This window comes from Balaenoptera borealis (assembly GCF_965194805.1).
Source record: "Balaenoptera borealis genome assembly, chromosome: 8".
Taxonomy (NCBI): Eukaryota; Metazoa; Chordata; class Mammalia; order Artiodactyla; family Balaenopteridae; genus Balaenoptera; species Balaenoptera borealis.
This window is the reverse complement of record NC_138865.1, coordinates 62975281-62992530: the sequence shown is the minus strand read 5'-3', so window position 1 is coordinate 62992530 and position 17250 is coordinate 62975281. Positions and strand designations below refer to the sequence as shown.

The following is a 17250-nucleotide window of genomic DNA, read 5'->3' as shown; positions in this document are numbered from 1 at the left end:
TTCTTAAAAAAGACATTGTCATGAAAGGAAGGCTGAGGTGATGTTTTAAACTGAAGGGGGCTGCAAAACATGATAACTATTAATTTTACAACAAGGCCATAAGACTGAGGTGGCTCTAATGCCAGGAAGGTCTATGAAAGCAAACCAAAATCCAGCTCTGTAAATGCCTCAAAGATTACAAAATCAAAACCTAAGGCAACCAAACAGCCAACCAGGCTTTAGGCAATGGCCAATCAATTATCTCCTTACTTTGCATCTGCCTTTATCAAGTCTCTCCCCGGCTTCTGTCCATGGAGCATGGCTAACCACTTCCTGTTTGGTGCTGTCCAATGCATATAGTTTTTTTTCTCAAATAAACTGTTAAAATTTTAACATGCCTCAGTTTACCTTTTAACACAACTAAATGCAATACATGATTCCAGACTGGATCCCACACTGGAGGAAAATAAATACTATGAAGAATTGGCTGACAGCAGTTGATAACTTTGACATAATCTACTGCTAGTGTTCCAAAGTGTTTTATCAATTACACATTTACTGAAGCCGATGACCCTACTTTAATTATGTGAGAGATTATCCTTGTTCTTCAGAAACACACACTAGAGTATTTAGAGGTGAAGGAAAGTGATATATACAACCTACTCTCAAATGATTAAGAAAGAAAGCATAGAGATAGTATGTTTGTGTTACTGAGAAATGAGGCAAATGTTAACTATAGGTAAGAGGTATTGAGGTGTTCCTTGTATTTTTTCCACAACTTTCCTGTATGTTTAATTCTGTTCCACATCCAACTATTTTCTAAAAATCAATAGAAATGTAGAAGATAAAGTCAAAGAAATCTCCCAAAATAGAGAAACCAAGAAAAAAAAGAAAGCTGAAAAATTTGAAGACAGGAAAAGAGTAATCCAGAAGGTCCAATAGCTGACTAATAATATAAATATAGCTGATAAGATGAAACTATCAAAGAAATTGCATAAAAAAAATTTTTTTTAGCATAGAAGAAAAGTCACTTTCCAAAATGAAGTTAATCCCATATCAAGGCACACCATCATGAATTTTAATAATCATAAGAGGTTCCTACAAAGAGAAAAGAAAAACAAAAGCCACCTACAAATGAAAAGAGAACAGACTAGCATTAGAGTGATATTTTCATAATCATGAGGGAGAATTATTTTCATCTCAGATACTAAAGCATATACTCAAATATCAATCACATGGAAGGGTGGAAGTAAGCCCTCTGAAGACAAATGTGGATCCAAAATGTGTACTTCTCACACTTTTTTCCTTTTTTGGGGGGAAAGCTATTAGAAGTTGTGTTTCTAGGGGAAAAAAAGAAGTGAGGGATCCAATCAATCAAGAAGGAGTAGTAAGTGCAGTCCAGGAATGAGAAATTCAGAGAAAAACGGACAGGGAGGCATAGAGAACAGCCAGATAGATGGGAACAGAATGTATTCCTCCAGCTTTCCATCAATCTCCAAATGGAATTTCACAAATATTTTAATAATTTTGTGAACTTGAAATTTGAACCCATTAGTAATCTTATAAGCTTCAAGAAAAACAAAGATCTTATGCTAAAAAACTGTAAACCTGAAAGCAGTATTTACACAGTAATAATAAAGAGAACATCGAATACTGAGTTCAACACAACAATTTTATCCAACACATTGAGAGGATAGTGGAAAGTAAGTCCTGCGATCAATGGCTGTCCTAAATCCTCTATAAGTATCATAGTAGGGAGTTAATAGGTTATGTTTAGATTTGATAAGATAACAATATAAACATAAACTGAGAATAAGTAAGGTGATTACCAAAACAAACAGGTAAGAGTTGAAGTTTATTCTTTCTACTGAATGTGACTATGGCACAGACAGGTGTGGAGCAAGATGTTGTGATTCTGTTGCTGTTATGAGCCTCTTAATACTGTCTGATTACTAGATGATGAGTTTCTTTCCTATTTAGAAAATATTAAGAAAAAGTCTTAGAGCTCCACAACTGCTTCAACCATTTCAACAATAATGTGCACTGAAGATTACACAGAAATGTCTGTTCCCTGCCTGAGTTGTGTGGATGTTTTAAAAAGAAACATTGTCCAGTGTTGTGACATACTTCTGAAAGGAAAACCATCTCCTAGCAAAAGGAATTTCAAAGAACCCGGAAAATGTTCTTGTTGCCTTCTCATTTCTGAAAACAATTGCTTTAAAAATTAAGATTCGCGGTCTAAGAGAAATTTGAAAGCTAAAGTTTTGTGGGTTTTAGTACAAGGGTAAGAATGTCACATATCTCTCTAAGTTTTGTAAAATAACTTGTTTCCATTGTTAAAAATATTTGAAAATGAAGCACATTCTGCCCCTGCTTTCAACGCCCACCCTGAATAGATGCTATTTATCTATTAGCCACAGAATTTCAGAGTTTTCACAGGTCCAATGTTTACTGTAATTTGAATAGCCAACGTTGACTACCAATACCTCTGACCTTAGCGAATAGTATGTATTAGTCTAAATTACAGATGGTGTTAACTGTTAACAGCAGATTACAACAAAAAGAATTAGACGATCACACATGTAAGATATGATCACAAATTTTGGTGTTGAAGATCACTTATTCTATGTGAGAAAATTCTTCTCATTTATTAAGATTAAAATACATTGCCTTATCAAACAGGAATCTGCATCTTTCCCTCTACAAGAGATAAATTGTGTACATTTAATATCTACTATTTTCAAGGTCTGAGTTTTCAGCATAGTCTGTCATCTCAAGCATCCGCCATGGATCTCAGGGGAAAGGAGGGCAACTGCTGACATTTTTGTATGTGAGGTCTTTACATCAGGTATCTCTATCTGAGGTATATACAGGAGATCTTTGAAAGGGATTGATTTACCTTTCTAGATAACCAGAAAATTATATTTTATCTCAAATATTTTTTAAAAATTGTTTCATTTTTATTAAACAGAAATACTGAGTTTACTGGGCTTTTATCATTTTTCCACCATCTAGCAGATGACACTGACCCCTGTATTTTTTTAACTTCTAAACTTTCCTACTTCTCTTTAATAACCTGAGATAACTCCTTCTCACTCAGCTTTATCCTCCTGTCTTCCTATGTCCACGTCTCAAAACAATTTTATACTAGAACCTTTTTCTTGCTTTTGTCTTCATCTGTTTCACTCTAATGTTAAATGATTACTAGTGGGAAGAAATTTCAAATCTAAATACCATGCTCCAACTTCTAAGTTTTTCAGTTTCAATGTTCCTAACTCTTATCTCATACTTCTACATACTGTAATATTCTGCCACCATGTCAAGCCCTCAAAAACTCAGTATAAATAAAATACCATTTTTTTAGGGGAACAGTATCTATAAGATACTGCTTACATCTTAGAAGAATTACTATGGAAACAATATGATAAAAAGGAAAAATAGTGTTGTTTTTTTTTTTTTTGGCCAAGGGGAAAAATTGAGTTTAAAAAGAGAATAGGCAGGAATATATATATAAAAGAGGATATGAAAGAAGACACTTAGGACTCAGAAAAATGTTTTACTTCAACAAATATATGTCGAATGAGTAGAACAGGAAATGAGGGGAAAAAATGACTTAATAATTTCTTACAGGTTTAGGAAAGTGACAAGTGCTTTGAGAAGACAAAATTATGGTTTAACCCACAAGTCTTTGTTTAGAAAGATAAAGATTACTATCTACATGTTACCATAAAATGTTTATTTTAATCTATACCTTTTCAACATTTCTCACAAATTTGAGTTCTATTTGTTTCGTGTGAATGGTATATCACAGGAAACATTTTTCCCAAGATTCATTTTGAAAGTTGCAAGTACTGTTGCTTTGTAACCTTGAGACTAATGTTTACTGTAGAAAATCACATGTAATTGAGTGTTGTAGAAAAAGTGTTACGGCATGTAAAATATAAAACTTTGGAGGTCAATTTTGCTTATAACTGATATTTAAATACTGCTGTGAACATCAGATTGGTAATAACAATGATACGCTCTATGGGTATAAAATATAATTTCCAAATTAAGTTAGAAAAAAAATTAAAGTGTTTGTATCTGTGATGTTATAGGGGTCCCACACAATGTAAAATCCACAGATCACTGGAGAAGGATCATAAAAATAAACGTCTTGGGCTAACATTGAAGTCCACCAAAATCAATCACCATCCTTTTCAATACTACTACCCTTTATTAAAAAAAAGGCTTGCTAACTGTCCTTACCTATTTGTTATGTATACAGATATTGTTCCCTCCATCTACAATGCCTGATATACACCATCCCTGTTATTTATATCAGATTCAAGATAGTTTCAAGAAGTCTTCACAGTTGTTTTAATACAAGTCAAAATGTATCTGTCTTCTGGCAAACAATCTGCTCTTGATCGCTCATTATCTTTGGCACCTAACACTAATAGTTATCTCACTATACATAGTATGTATCTGCATTATAAGATAATATTTAATACTATCTGCATATAGAGCATATCTCCTTTCCTGGAGGATAGTCACTTGAAGGCAGAAATACTTTATTAATGTCTATATACCCCACAGGTCTAGGGAAATACAATGTCCATGGTAGATGCTTAAAATTTTGTGAATCATTTCAACTCTTACTTATTGAGAACCATCACTGAGAGTCAGTGTCTTTTTTCCCAGCTCTGATGTATTCTCATGTAACTCACATTTTCTTGAGAAATGTGAATAAAGGACAGAGAATAAGCCTGGTTGAGACTTTTGGTTTGCAGTGATCTAATTCTCCCAAATTTTACTACACATTATTTGACACTCTAAGTGGTTTCAGTGTGACCAACATATATTTTGATTTATCTTAGACATATATTCATGAATGACTAATGAACACTGATTCATATGAAAAAGTTCTCACTTTGTGATAATTTCCAATATTTTATTATAGTTTGCAAAATATCCTCACTATAGTACTTCAGCAAATGTAATTTCAGCTGCTAAAATATTCACCATGACTACAGTTGTTGGCAATATTAAATAATTCTTGTTGCTGCGTGATGTTAGCTGCAGCTTAAATTTCAAGTCATGGAGTATTATTAATCTTATATGGTTAGAAATAATTTCCAGATCAATGAATCAATGTTATCTTAATATTCTGTCTTTAATTTTTGTACCACATTTTTTTTGTGAGTGGGTTTCATAAAAGACAGTTGCTTGGTGTTGCGAAGCTCATTATCTTGGAATTTTGTCCAGAGCTGAACTCCCTTTGTGATCAAAGGTCAAAGAGAACACATCCCTAAGCTATTGAACCACGCTGATTTGATGGGCAGGCCATATATAGTAAAGTGAGAAGGAGGGAACTTTCTCTGCAAATACTTAAAGATACTTTACTGAAAAGCAAAGACATTTTGCAGTAGAAGTACTCTCTATAATGTGTGTGTGTATGTATATGCGTGTGTGTGTGTGTGTGTATACATATATATACATATATACATTTGTGTGTGCTTTGCTAAGTAAAATAATTTTAGAGTTGGTAGCAATCAATCAATGCTCACACCTGCAAAGTGCTTAAACATTTATAAAAGGCTTCCACAAACATTCTATTAAGTTGACTTACAGAATGGGAACAATTTATAACAACGAGTAATTTCAGCCTCAGAGGCTTAAAGAGAATGTTATGCTCTGGGCTGCGTAACTCATTCATGGCAGGGTAAGTATTTGAACCCAGGTCAGTTTATACTATATCTGTCCCCCACACCCATGTTGATGTGTTGATAACTCAACTACCATTGAGTTTTTCTGCCCCTCTTCTAGTTTCCACTTAATGTTAGTTCACACATTTATAATGTGCATATTGAGGATAGAAGCACAGAAGATCAATAATGAAAAGTACATTCATTGATGGTAATAAGTTTTCTCCCTTTTCCTATGTTGATAAAAACAAACTTGCCCTTTCTCCTGTCTATTAGGGATAAGTCAGGCCTACTCAGTCAATCTAGACAGCCCTTCACATACACTCTTGCCTTTCAAGCAGGGTTTTGCTTTTTCAGATTTGATACTGGGGAGGTTGAAAAGAAGAGATCCCATTAGAAAGGAATCTGAAGGAACGAAGTGAGAAACATCGGTGAAAAGGATTATCTGTGACTCATTTGGTATATTGAGCTAGTGACCAAGTAGAGTATGGGTTCATATAGAGTTATACATTTGGGTATATTGAAGCCTTGGGTGTCAGTGTGATCACCCAAGCAGAATATGCAGTAAGAATAAAAAGGGCAAAGGATGGACCTAGAGACACAGTCTATGGGGAAGATAGATACAGGGAAGTTTGAAAGAGAACACTATCAGTATGCTTCACAAAGTTTTTTGTTGTTTTTTTTTTAAGATGTTCACATGAAAAATTAAAGTTATTTCAACTTTCAGATAAATGTACAACTTACTCATGTGTACTGAAGTCAGAAAAATTAAGAATTGAATAATATGGTAATGAAAGTAACTTTGAAAGATTTGACAAATATTTTCTTATTGTGACTACTTATACAATGATGCATTATTTTAAAAGGCAGTGATATTTACAAAGTGTATGACAAAAGATAGAATAATCAATTTGATGTACTAAATGTTAAATTTAAACAAATATGTTAACATACAAATTTACTCAATGTTTAGCATTTATGGTATAATTTTCTACAAAATGAAAATTAGAATAAGGTAAGTGAGCATAATATGTACAATTTATCCATTTCAACTAGTCAAACTTAGTTATTATCAATACTAATGAAAGCACATTTCCATATATTTAGCCTTCAAAACCCTACTCAAATTTTATCCCTTCTTTGGTATCTTTACACATTTCATTAAATAGGAATCAATTGTCTTCATTATCTAAAACTCATTTACTTAAACAAAAAAGTTAGGTATTTTTTTCTTATTATGAACTAATACATATAATAACCTATATACACATGCCATTATGTTTAAACACATACAGGATTTTACTTCCATCCTGTTTTGTAACCTCATTTTTTTTTAATCTCTGGAAAACATGGTGATGATTTTTTCATGACCACTTTCTATAATACCTTTTCTTATGAAAAACTTTGATGAATTATTGTAAGTTTTGTATTTTCTGACTATCATAATATACATTGTGAAGACATCAGAAAAGTGTTAAAAATAAAAATAGAATAAAAATCATGTATGTCTCTTTTCTATATCATTTTCTCTATAAATGCACAAATGTTATCTATAAAGAATTTTTAATCCGCTTTTTCAATTTTAAAAGTATACCTGCTCCTTCTTCCATATCATAAATATCCTTCTAAACTATCTGTTTTAATAGATCTATAGAATTTCACTCTTTGAAAAAAATCTATTTGATAAATACTACCCAATTAAGTATTTGGGCTGTTCATTATTTTCACTGATATTACAACAGACTGAGAAATATCCTTTAAATCTTTTCATGCATCCATAATTATTTTCTTACATTAAATCACTAGATATAGAATTATTTATTAATATATTTGATAAATAGACTAAGTATTTATTGCATGTTTCTTCTATCTTTTATAGCACTTGCCATACTATTCTGGGATTGGCTTATCTTCTTTACTAATCTTTGAATTTGTGGAAGGCAGATATTCTATATAAATTAAAATAAGACATGTGTATAGGTCCTAGTATCTTGATCTTAAAAAGTATATATTTTTTTAAATTAAATTGTATAAAATATATTCCATCCCCTAAATCTATAGTGTATTATTCTAGTCAACCCACAAAAGTTTTATATTCATGTCTCTAGGTGATATATACATTCCTGGCTTATGAATTCATGAAGGTACAGACTCAGGGAGGATCAAAATTAGAATCTGTGCAACAAAAGGTGTATTTGACCTCTACTTTTGATCTCTTGAAAACTAGAAATCAAAGATTCTTTTGAATTACTGGATTATCTGTCTGCTCTAATTACATGACTCTGCAAGTGACAAAATTCAGGGTCCTTAAGGGTAACTCAGCCCTTAGGTGCCTGCCATTAAGGAGGGTCTAGAATAATGTGTCAGTTTGAAATGCTTAATGGGAACTCTGTGTTCCCACTTAGGTCACTTATAGAAATAGCCTTCCTTCCTTACCCCCAAGTACTATATGAAGTTTTATCTTTTATTCTACTTATACTTCAGGCATTGACCCTCATTTCAGAAAGAAACCCATCCTTAACTACCTGTTCTATTACTTAAAGTTAAAAAGAAGAGAAAGAATATCCAATGACTTTAAAGCACACAGAATTTTACAACTACTATAATCTTTTAAAGAAATGCCCTAGCCCGATATCTTAAAAGGCTCAATGGAGTTACTTTATGAACTGTGTGTATATAGGAATAGGAAAGATGCACATACTATGTCTTGGAGAACTGAACTCACCTGGACCTGAAGCCCATCACTTCCTTCAATGCTGGTGCCAACATGCCATCAGTCAGACACCCTTAACTAGAGTTATCATGGGCCAGGAACTGCTTGCTTTTTATTCCCACCTGGAACAAAATACAGTGTCAGTCACATTTTTTTCATGTTCCTTCAGCATAATAACATATTCATTGTGTTATCTTTTCCTGTCACATTAGACTCTCATTTCTCAGAATGCTCAACACAAAGGAAAGAAGCATAAACTCTTCACCTCTATAATTCACAACTCAGTGATTAATACAGCACCTGTGTAAGTCAAAGGGACCATGGATATTTTATTTCCTATAAAATGTTCCTTATAAAAGGTTTATTATTTTAGTGCAATTAATACTCTCCATTTGGTTTAATTGATGTGTTAATTTAGGAAACCATTTTCTATATATTGTCCTCAGAGACTGTAAAGCAAAATACATTTTTAAACCCCAGAAGGAAGCTAATGTTGAAAATATTTCATTTTCAGAATTCCTTTTTTTCCCACCACAAAAAGGAATCTCAGTAGGAAACAGAATTTAATAATGCAATTCCATCAGTTTGATGCCTGCCCTAGTTTAAACTCCTCAAATTGAGAGACATTGATGAGGAACACTCATGTTTCCTCAGATGCACCAGGGCGTTGCTGCTTTGGAACACAAGGTGAAAACAGACCTTTCAACTACTTGATAAAGTTACAGCCTTCGCAAAAACCTCAGAGCTGAGTTGCCTTCGTGAATGGGGTGTGTTAGGACCTTCCAGTCCCCACAGTTAGAGCCACCTGACCTCCCCAGTGCTCTCAGCCATACTCCAGTCCAATGCACAATCGGGAGGTTTAAGGAAACATCCAAGAGATATAGCAGTACGCCAATCGCGCTGCCGTTTGTCCAGCCAGCACTTGCTTTGCCTTTGTCCCCTTCCCCGGGATCTGCAGTTTACCCTGAACTGAATCTCATGATGGGGCTCCTGCTATTTGCTGACCTTCCTCCTGATGCTCACTGCCTAGCCAAACCCTCAGAACCAGGGCTGAGCAGGTTGATCTACCTGCCAGGGCTCCCTCTTTCTTCTTGCTATACCTTCTTGGCACTAATTGCTTATTTGACTCACTACCTGATACCTGGCACCACCCTCTGTGAATGAATAACGTGGCTCCATGTACTTCAGTACATGCAAACCCTGCCTTCAAGTGTCAATTTAGCAACCACCTGTTTTGTCCTGTCTTGCGATTCACTTGGATTAAGAGTTTCTGTCTAGGTAGTGCAATGGCAAACATGCAAGAAAGGTCTACTTGGATTCCTTTATAAAACCCAAACCTTAAGAATGATTGTTCTTTCCTTGAAGTGCTCTTAAAATTCAGATTTCTCTCCATCTGGAATCCATCCTATCCCTTTCATTTCTTAAACTACTGCAACAATAGACTTTCATCAGCTCTCACTTAGGTAATAACTTCCTAAATGTTGATATGGTGCCAACTGAAAACAGATGGCACTTTAAAATTAGGATAATTTGAAGAGACTTTAATAAAAAACTTATTTACAAAACAGTGGGTGGTACGTAAGGAAACCACAAGGGAAGGTGAGTTGTTCTCACCCCAGGCCTGCAGGGACAAGGTCGGGGAACAGTTACTGTCACCTAGGAGTCAGGCATGCAGATAAGGCCTCCTGGAGATTAGCAGTGATCGTTCCTTGGGAGTCCCAGGTAGCACAAGCTGGCAGGATGGAAGGGAGCCCTAGGATAAAATGTTCTATTTTCCCCTCCCTCTGCTTTCCTTCCTATACTACCTATGAGACCAACCACACTGGAATCCTAAGAGAATAAAAGCCTGTTGATAAACTCCATCCAGGCTAGTTTCCAGGTTTAGAGAATAGGATGGAGGAAGGTAGAGAGGGCATCTGAAAGAACAGAAGAGATCAAGCAAACACTCTAATTCATACTTTGGAGCATCAAATTTGGAATCAGATATAAATCTGAGTCCTAGCTCTGCCTGCATGTATAACTCTAGACAAATAACCTAGTATTTTTATTTCTCAGTATCATTATCTGTACAATGGGGATAATATGTACTTCAGAGTTTTGTTAAGATTAGACAGCGTAATGTAGCTAGAGCACATACTAAGTACTTAACATTAGCAGTAGTGGCAGTAATTCCTCTCAAAATGTAAACACACACACAGTCTTGCTAAAGTCTTCAGACCTTGTTCCAACAGACCACGTGTTTAAGTCTGATTTTCCTAAGTGTTCTTCCTTCTGCTTAAGAATTTTTTCTCCCCCCCATGCCAACCCCTGTTGCCTAGAAAATTCTTACTCAGATTTTAAAGTCTGTAATATGATGTGAAGGCTCTCTCCGGTCTCTCTCAGGAAAGGGGAACCATGCCCTGTTTCTCCATGACACACATAACTCCGCAAAGCAATTATACCATTCTTGTCCTCTTAGTTGACTGTGAACTCCCCGAGGGAAAGAAAAGCTTAGGTCTGACAGATCTGTATCCTCAGAAGGAGGTTCATTGTCCCTCAGAACGAGGTTCACTGTCAGATTCTTAGTAGATACTCAATAAATATTAAGTGAATAAATGAATATGTATTACTAGATTAAGTCTGTTACAATGTAAGGAAAAGGCTCAGTAACTCCTTCCTTCTTTGCGCATAGGGCAGAGCAACCTGTAAGCAATTGCTCATGGTGTGGACTACGAAAGTCAAGAAAACTGAAGAGATCCCAAAGGAAAATCCAAGCAACTTTGTCATTTTTCCTGGGACAGCCTTGCTGGAAAATTCACCTCATTCATTTCAAGTGTGCCAGAAGCACTAGTCCTAACTGAATTCATTAACTCAAAAAACTACTTAACTCTGACTACAAACACCTCTATGTATCTGATGCATTTGAGTAATAAAACAACCAGTTGAATTGCCAACATTCTCTCAATGAGTAACCAAAAGTTTTCCCCTCCAATTAAATATATTCTGCTTTGTGAATAGGTAATTAATTTGCATCAGTCTCACAAAATGGTATAAAGGACAAAGTCTCACTCCCACGCTTCCATCCCTTTCCATCTGTCACCCTCAACAAGACATTTACTGGCATCTGTGTACCCTTGCTAAATTTCTTCCTGCAAATACAGTTATGTATGTGTATTCTCATTCCTCAACCCCCCTTTAAAAAACTGTATGCTTTACCCACTACTATGAGCCTTTTTTCCCCACCCAAAGTAACTTTGAGGTATTTTATACTAGCAAATAAACAGTATCTTCATCATATTCAGCTTCATGTATTTGTTCTGAAATACGATAAGTTCTTTAACCAGACTCCCCAAAGATTTGTTTTTCAAAACTTTCACTGTTACTAAAAGGCTATAATAAATGATTTAGTATAAGTAAGTTAGTATCTCATAGTATAAGTAAGTTAGTATCTCATAGGTCCCCATCTGTAGGATACATTCCTACAAGTATGTAGAGGGAGTTCAAAGGTGAATGCATTTGTAACTTTCAAATAGATTGACAAATGACCCTCCCTTGAGAATCAAACAAATTTATGCTCTCACCAGCAGTCTTAAAAATTATGAGTGGGTTTAGTATCTTTTAGATACACAATATCCCTTGTTATCTTTCTTTGTGAAATTTCTATTATCAGCCTTCACCATTTTTATTATTCCAACTGCAGTTCAACACATTCTTTCTTATACTGTGTGTTCTCAAAATGAAGCAAAGTCATTAACGACATGAGCAAAATATTCCTCTATGTTTAGGTTTTTAAAAACTTTTGTGCCCAGCTTCCTGCAATCCTATACATCCTGGAAATCTAAACATCAGAAAGAGGTCCCACAGTGTCCTCTGGTGGCGACCTGCTTCATCGCAGCTTCCCTGCATTAACTGTGGGGCAGAAGGTTGATGTCAGACTCTGTTAGCCTCTTAGCCTAGTTCAAGTCTCTTCACCCCTAACACAGTATGAAACTACACCCATGACTTTAGAGCTAAGTCAGCCTTTAAGGAACCAAATTTGTGCTTTCAACAAATTGGTGGGTGTCCTAATAGGCAGGGTTCATTTCTTTTGTTTTTGTTGTTTTTGGGTTTTTTTTGTGTGTTTTCTTTTTCCCCTAGTTGCTTTTAAATATGTCCCGGAGTACATTTTCAGTGAGCTGCAGTGCAGGCTTGTACGGGCAGTGAGGCTCTGCTTCAGCCTTCCATCTCTATCAGTGAAATCCAAAGGACTATCATCACTCTGTAGAAGTTCTAGTACTAAAAATATCAAAGCCAGCTTAGTCAGAAACCTGAAATTCATTTCATTTCATTTCATTCATTCATTCCACAAGTATTTGGAATACTATATGCACTGTCCTAAGCGCTTGTGAATTTTTCAGTAAAGAAAGTAGACAAAAAATCTGTCTTCTTGGAGCATGTGTTCTAGTTGGAGGAAACAGAAAACATGAAATTAAGCAAATACACCATATTAAAAGACATGGGTCTGTGAGAGAGTATATGGGGGAGGGGGCTGTTTCAACTTGAACTAGAAAGAGAGAGGGTTGGCCTCTTTGAGACAGTAGCATCTGAGTACGAACTTGAAGGAGGAACAAGAACTGTGCAGTCCCCAGGAGGAAGGGCCTCCTAGGACACGGAGGCAGCCTGAAGGCCATAGCCTACTTGGTAGGTGTAGCAGTACACACGAGAAGGATGCCCTTTGAGAATGAACAGACCTTTCCACCCAGCTGCTAGGAATGCTGTCAAACGTCAGCCCCAGTTCTCATCCCACTTTGAAACTGGCCTAAGCTGGTTGTGTTGTGTCACCCAAGGCTTCCCTCAAGGGCAGCTTTGCACCACATGACTAGTGGATGCCGAGCGTAAAGGTCTGGTCTGTAGTCACAAGGCAGGACAGCTCCCTGGGTTGCTGGCTGAGGCTTTTGTGGAGATCGCATTGAAGCCCATTTTGCTTGCCTACCCCTACTTTCTTCCCCTTTCTCTGACAGATGTTGATCCCCAGAACACTCCCCATAAACTTCCTGCATACTCCTTTGTTTCAGTGTGCACAGCTGAGGAGCAGCAAGGTATCAAATCCAATACAGCATTCATTAATTCTTACAAGTATTTAGTCAGTGTCTACCATAGGCTAGCACTAATTTTGGTGCTTAGAATATAGCAGTTAAAAAAAATTGTTTTTTCATATGAAGATTAAATTAGTACAGAAGGCAAATTTAATAAGATACATTGTAAATAACATAGCAATTAATGCTAAGGCCAAAAAGAATCAAAAGTCTATAAGCAATGTCTGGGAAGGAAGTTGTAATTTTTTTAATTGGAAAATTTTTAATCAGTAACTTTGTATAAAATTGAAGTATATGCAATTTCATAGATAAGAGTCAGGCAAATTCTTACAAAGTCAAAATTTGAGTAAAGACCTGAAGGAAATGAGGGCATCAGCCTTGTGGATAACTGGGAGAAAGCATTCTAGGCACAGGAAACATCAAGGACAAAGTCTCCGAGATTAGATTGTTTAAAAAACAGCATGAGGACTTCCCTGGTGGCACAGTGGTTAAGAATCTGCCTGACAATGCAGGGGACACCAGTTCGATCCCTGGTTCGGGGAGATCCCACATGCCGTGGAGCAACTAAGTCCATGAGCCGCAACTACTGAGCCTGAGCTCTAGAGCCTGCGTGCCGCAACTACTGAGCTCATGTGCTGCAACTACTGAAGCCCGTGCTCCGCAACAAGAGAAGCCACCACAATGAGGAGCCCGCACACTGCAATGAAGAGTAGCCCCTGCTCGCCGCAACTAGAGAAAGCCCGCGTGCAGCAACGAGCGCAGCCAAAAATAAAAACAAAACAAATAAAAAACAGCACGAGATCCAATTTGTTAGGAACAGATTGAGACAGAAGAGGAGAAGAGGAAGTCAGAGAGTAATGAAGAGACATTATCTAAAACTGAGCAGGTTATCACAGGCATTAGAGATACATCTCCAAATGAGATGGCAACCCAATGCAGGACTCTGAGTAGAAACCGAACAGGATATGTCTGGCTGGATTTTGAGAAGAGAATGAAAGGGAATAAAGTCAGAAGCAGGGAAGCAAGACTATTGCAGCAATCTAGAAAAGAGATGAATGTGGCTTGAACTAGAGCAGAAACAGTAGAGGCGGCCAGGAATGGTTAGAATATGGATGTATCTGAAGATAGAAAAGATGGGATTTGCCAACAGGTGCTTCATCTAATATCCCATGTTGAACAACCCCATGGTTTCAGATCTAAGCACAATAGGGAAAATAGTGTTGGCATCTACTTGAAGCAAGGCTTAGAGGGAATTAAAGGGATCCATTGTAAAATTGGTAATTTCCAAATGCCCATTAGGCATCCAAATGAAGATGTCAAATAGAGAGCTAGGGTAAATGTACCGGAGATGGGGTGGAGGGGGGAAGTGCCTAGAAATGTAGATTTCTAAGTAATTAGAACACAGATGTTACTAAAAAGCCCCGAGATAAGGAGTGAGTATGGTTTGGAAAGAAAGAGGTCCAAGGACTGAAGCCTTGGGTACTTCAACTTTTATTAGAGATTCAAAGAGTGAAGATAAACCAGCGAAGTATGAAGTGGCTAGTGAGGTATGCAGGGAAGTTAGAGAGTGGTGTTCCAGAAGCTGAGTGGAAACTGGTTAAAATAGCAGAGAATGTTCAACTGTGTCAACTCTAGCTGATAAGTCATGTGAGATGAAGACTGGGGATTGTCATTTTATTTACAGTGTAGAGATCATGGGTAACCGTGATAAAATGAGTCTTAGTGAAATGGTGAGGAGGATACTAGAATAGTGAGGAATAAAGACAAGTCCAGAGGGGAGATATTGAAAAGCATGTATACTATTTTCATGCACAAGTTAATGCAGACCAGATTTACCTCAAAAAGCAAGCCTTAGTAAGTTAAGAGATAGAAATCCTACAAATTATGTTCCCTCAATACAATGGAAAAAAGTTGAAAGCCAGTAATAAAAGGATAACACACAAACCAACAACCTTTATCTCTGAATTTTTTTTAAAAATGTAAATAACTAGACAAGAAATATTAGTTTAATTTAAAAACAATATAAACTGAATGACAATAGAACTACTACGTATTGAAGCCTAAGAAGCCTTTTGGATCCTTAACCTCTCTCCCATGTTTCCCTTTTACAGGCTGAACACTGCTTCTAGAAAAGTACTTACAAGATTTGCCACACAAGCAAAAATCACTGTTTTGTACCTTATTTCTAAAATAATTTGACTATGTGCTCATCTTCCTCACTAGGTTGTAGGCAATTTCAAAGCAAGTCCTTACTCATTTTGATAATATGTAGCACTCGGCAAAACAGATAAGTAGGTGGGCAGTACTCAACGCATGCCTATTTAATGAATGAAAGAGATGAATTCATGGACAATTAGATGTATTACAACTTGGTAAGTAGAACTGAGGGGTGTACAAAGTCAGTGCATGGCTGAAAAGATCTACATTATTGAGTGGCATGTAGGACGTCAATTAAATTGTGTGGAATTAATTTTTTAAGAAAAATTCACTCTTCAAACTAGCTGCAAAAATAAACTTCCAGAAAAAGTGCAGGGTTCAACAGCTGCTTATCAACTCCCAAAGAGGTCCACTCCTGAGGCTTGCTCTGACCTTTCACCTGGCTCTTCCTGATGCGTACTCTTACTACAGAAGGGAAACACACTCTTTTTTTTTTTTTCAATTGCACGTCTCCAAACTACTGCACCCCCAAACCTCCCCCACAGATTTTAGCTTCCTGGAGTACAATTTGGTCAGTGCAAAGGCTCAAAAGGTTCTCACATAAATCCCTTAATGCCTTGACAGACATCTAAGCTCTAAAGCTACCAATGTTGTTTTTCCCAATTCATGCCTGGAAACAAAGATATTTCCACAATAAAATAAGAAGTAAAAACTCATGAGTCCCCCATAACATAAAAGGTTTTAATTGAAGCAAAATGTTCTGTGAAGCAAAACTATGAATATGTGCTGACTCAGTATCTTTTTTATAATCTAAATGACAGAATGAAGAATGATTACATGCATGAAAATCCTGATTTTGGAAGCCATGCAGAGAGTTCTATTTGCTTATGAAAACCAGAAAATGTCTGAAAATACAAAAGGAGATTAGCCCAAGAGCCTAAAAATACCACAAAAGAAATCATCTTTTATAAAAAAAAAAAAGAAAAAAAAATTACTTGGTTGAGCTAAAGAGTTGACATTTCCCTTTATCATGTATTTCTACATATAGAAGAAGCTTATTCAATATGGTGAGCAGTTTGATTATACCAATTCCTCATTTAGCTTTCAACAATGCACCTTGGAATAGTATATTAAACTTAGGTGTCAAAATTCTTTGCTAGTTATATTTAACAGGGGCTCTCAGGATGACAATAAAATTAAAACTATGGCATGTAAGCAGTGAAAGGCCAAGTTAGATTTTCATCCTGATTCTTGGTTCTCAAGACTAAACTTATCTTCCAAGAAGAGACCTTTTCTTCACATAACATTGTGAAACTAGGCAAATATGTTTTGCACATAAAGATCTGAGTAGTGTGCCTATCAAGTTTATTTTATTAAATTGGCCATCCCTGAGAGTGAATAACTCTATCTCTACACAGAACAAATCAAGAAAGGTGGCAATAGAGGAAGACGACTATTCAGGAACTTCATTAGTCTGGAATGAAGCTATAGTCTCCTTGTTGAAGGAATATCCTGCTTGCAAAGTATCACTTTTTTTCCCCTTGACTTTATTAAGGGAACAGAGAGAAGGCAAAAATGAAAATTCAGAGCCTGAAGAGTCGCCAAGATGTTTGTTGACAATCCTAAGATGTATTAGTTGTTTGCCTTCTGTGGTCCTCAT

At 36.2% G+C, this 17250-nt stretch overlaps 1 protein-coding gene across 1 annotated transcript in view; it reads right to left on the bottom strand.

The window, feature by feature from the left end:
* PTPRD (protein tyrosine phosphatase receptor type D) overlaps positions 1-17250 on the bottom strand; it is a 2142992-nt gene that overhangs the window by 1507329 nt on the left and 618413 nt on the right. Inside the window, exon 4 of the mRNA XM_082404325.1 lies at positions 8392-8501. The gene's annotated coding sequence lies outside the window, so the exon portion shown is untranslated. The remainder of the gene's footprint in view (positions 1-8391; positions 8502-17250) is intronic.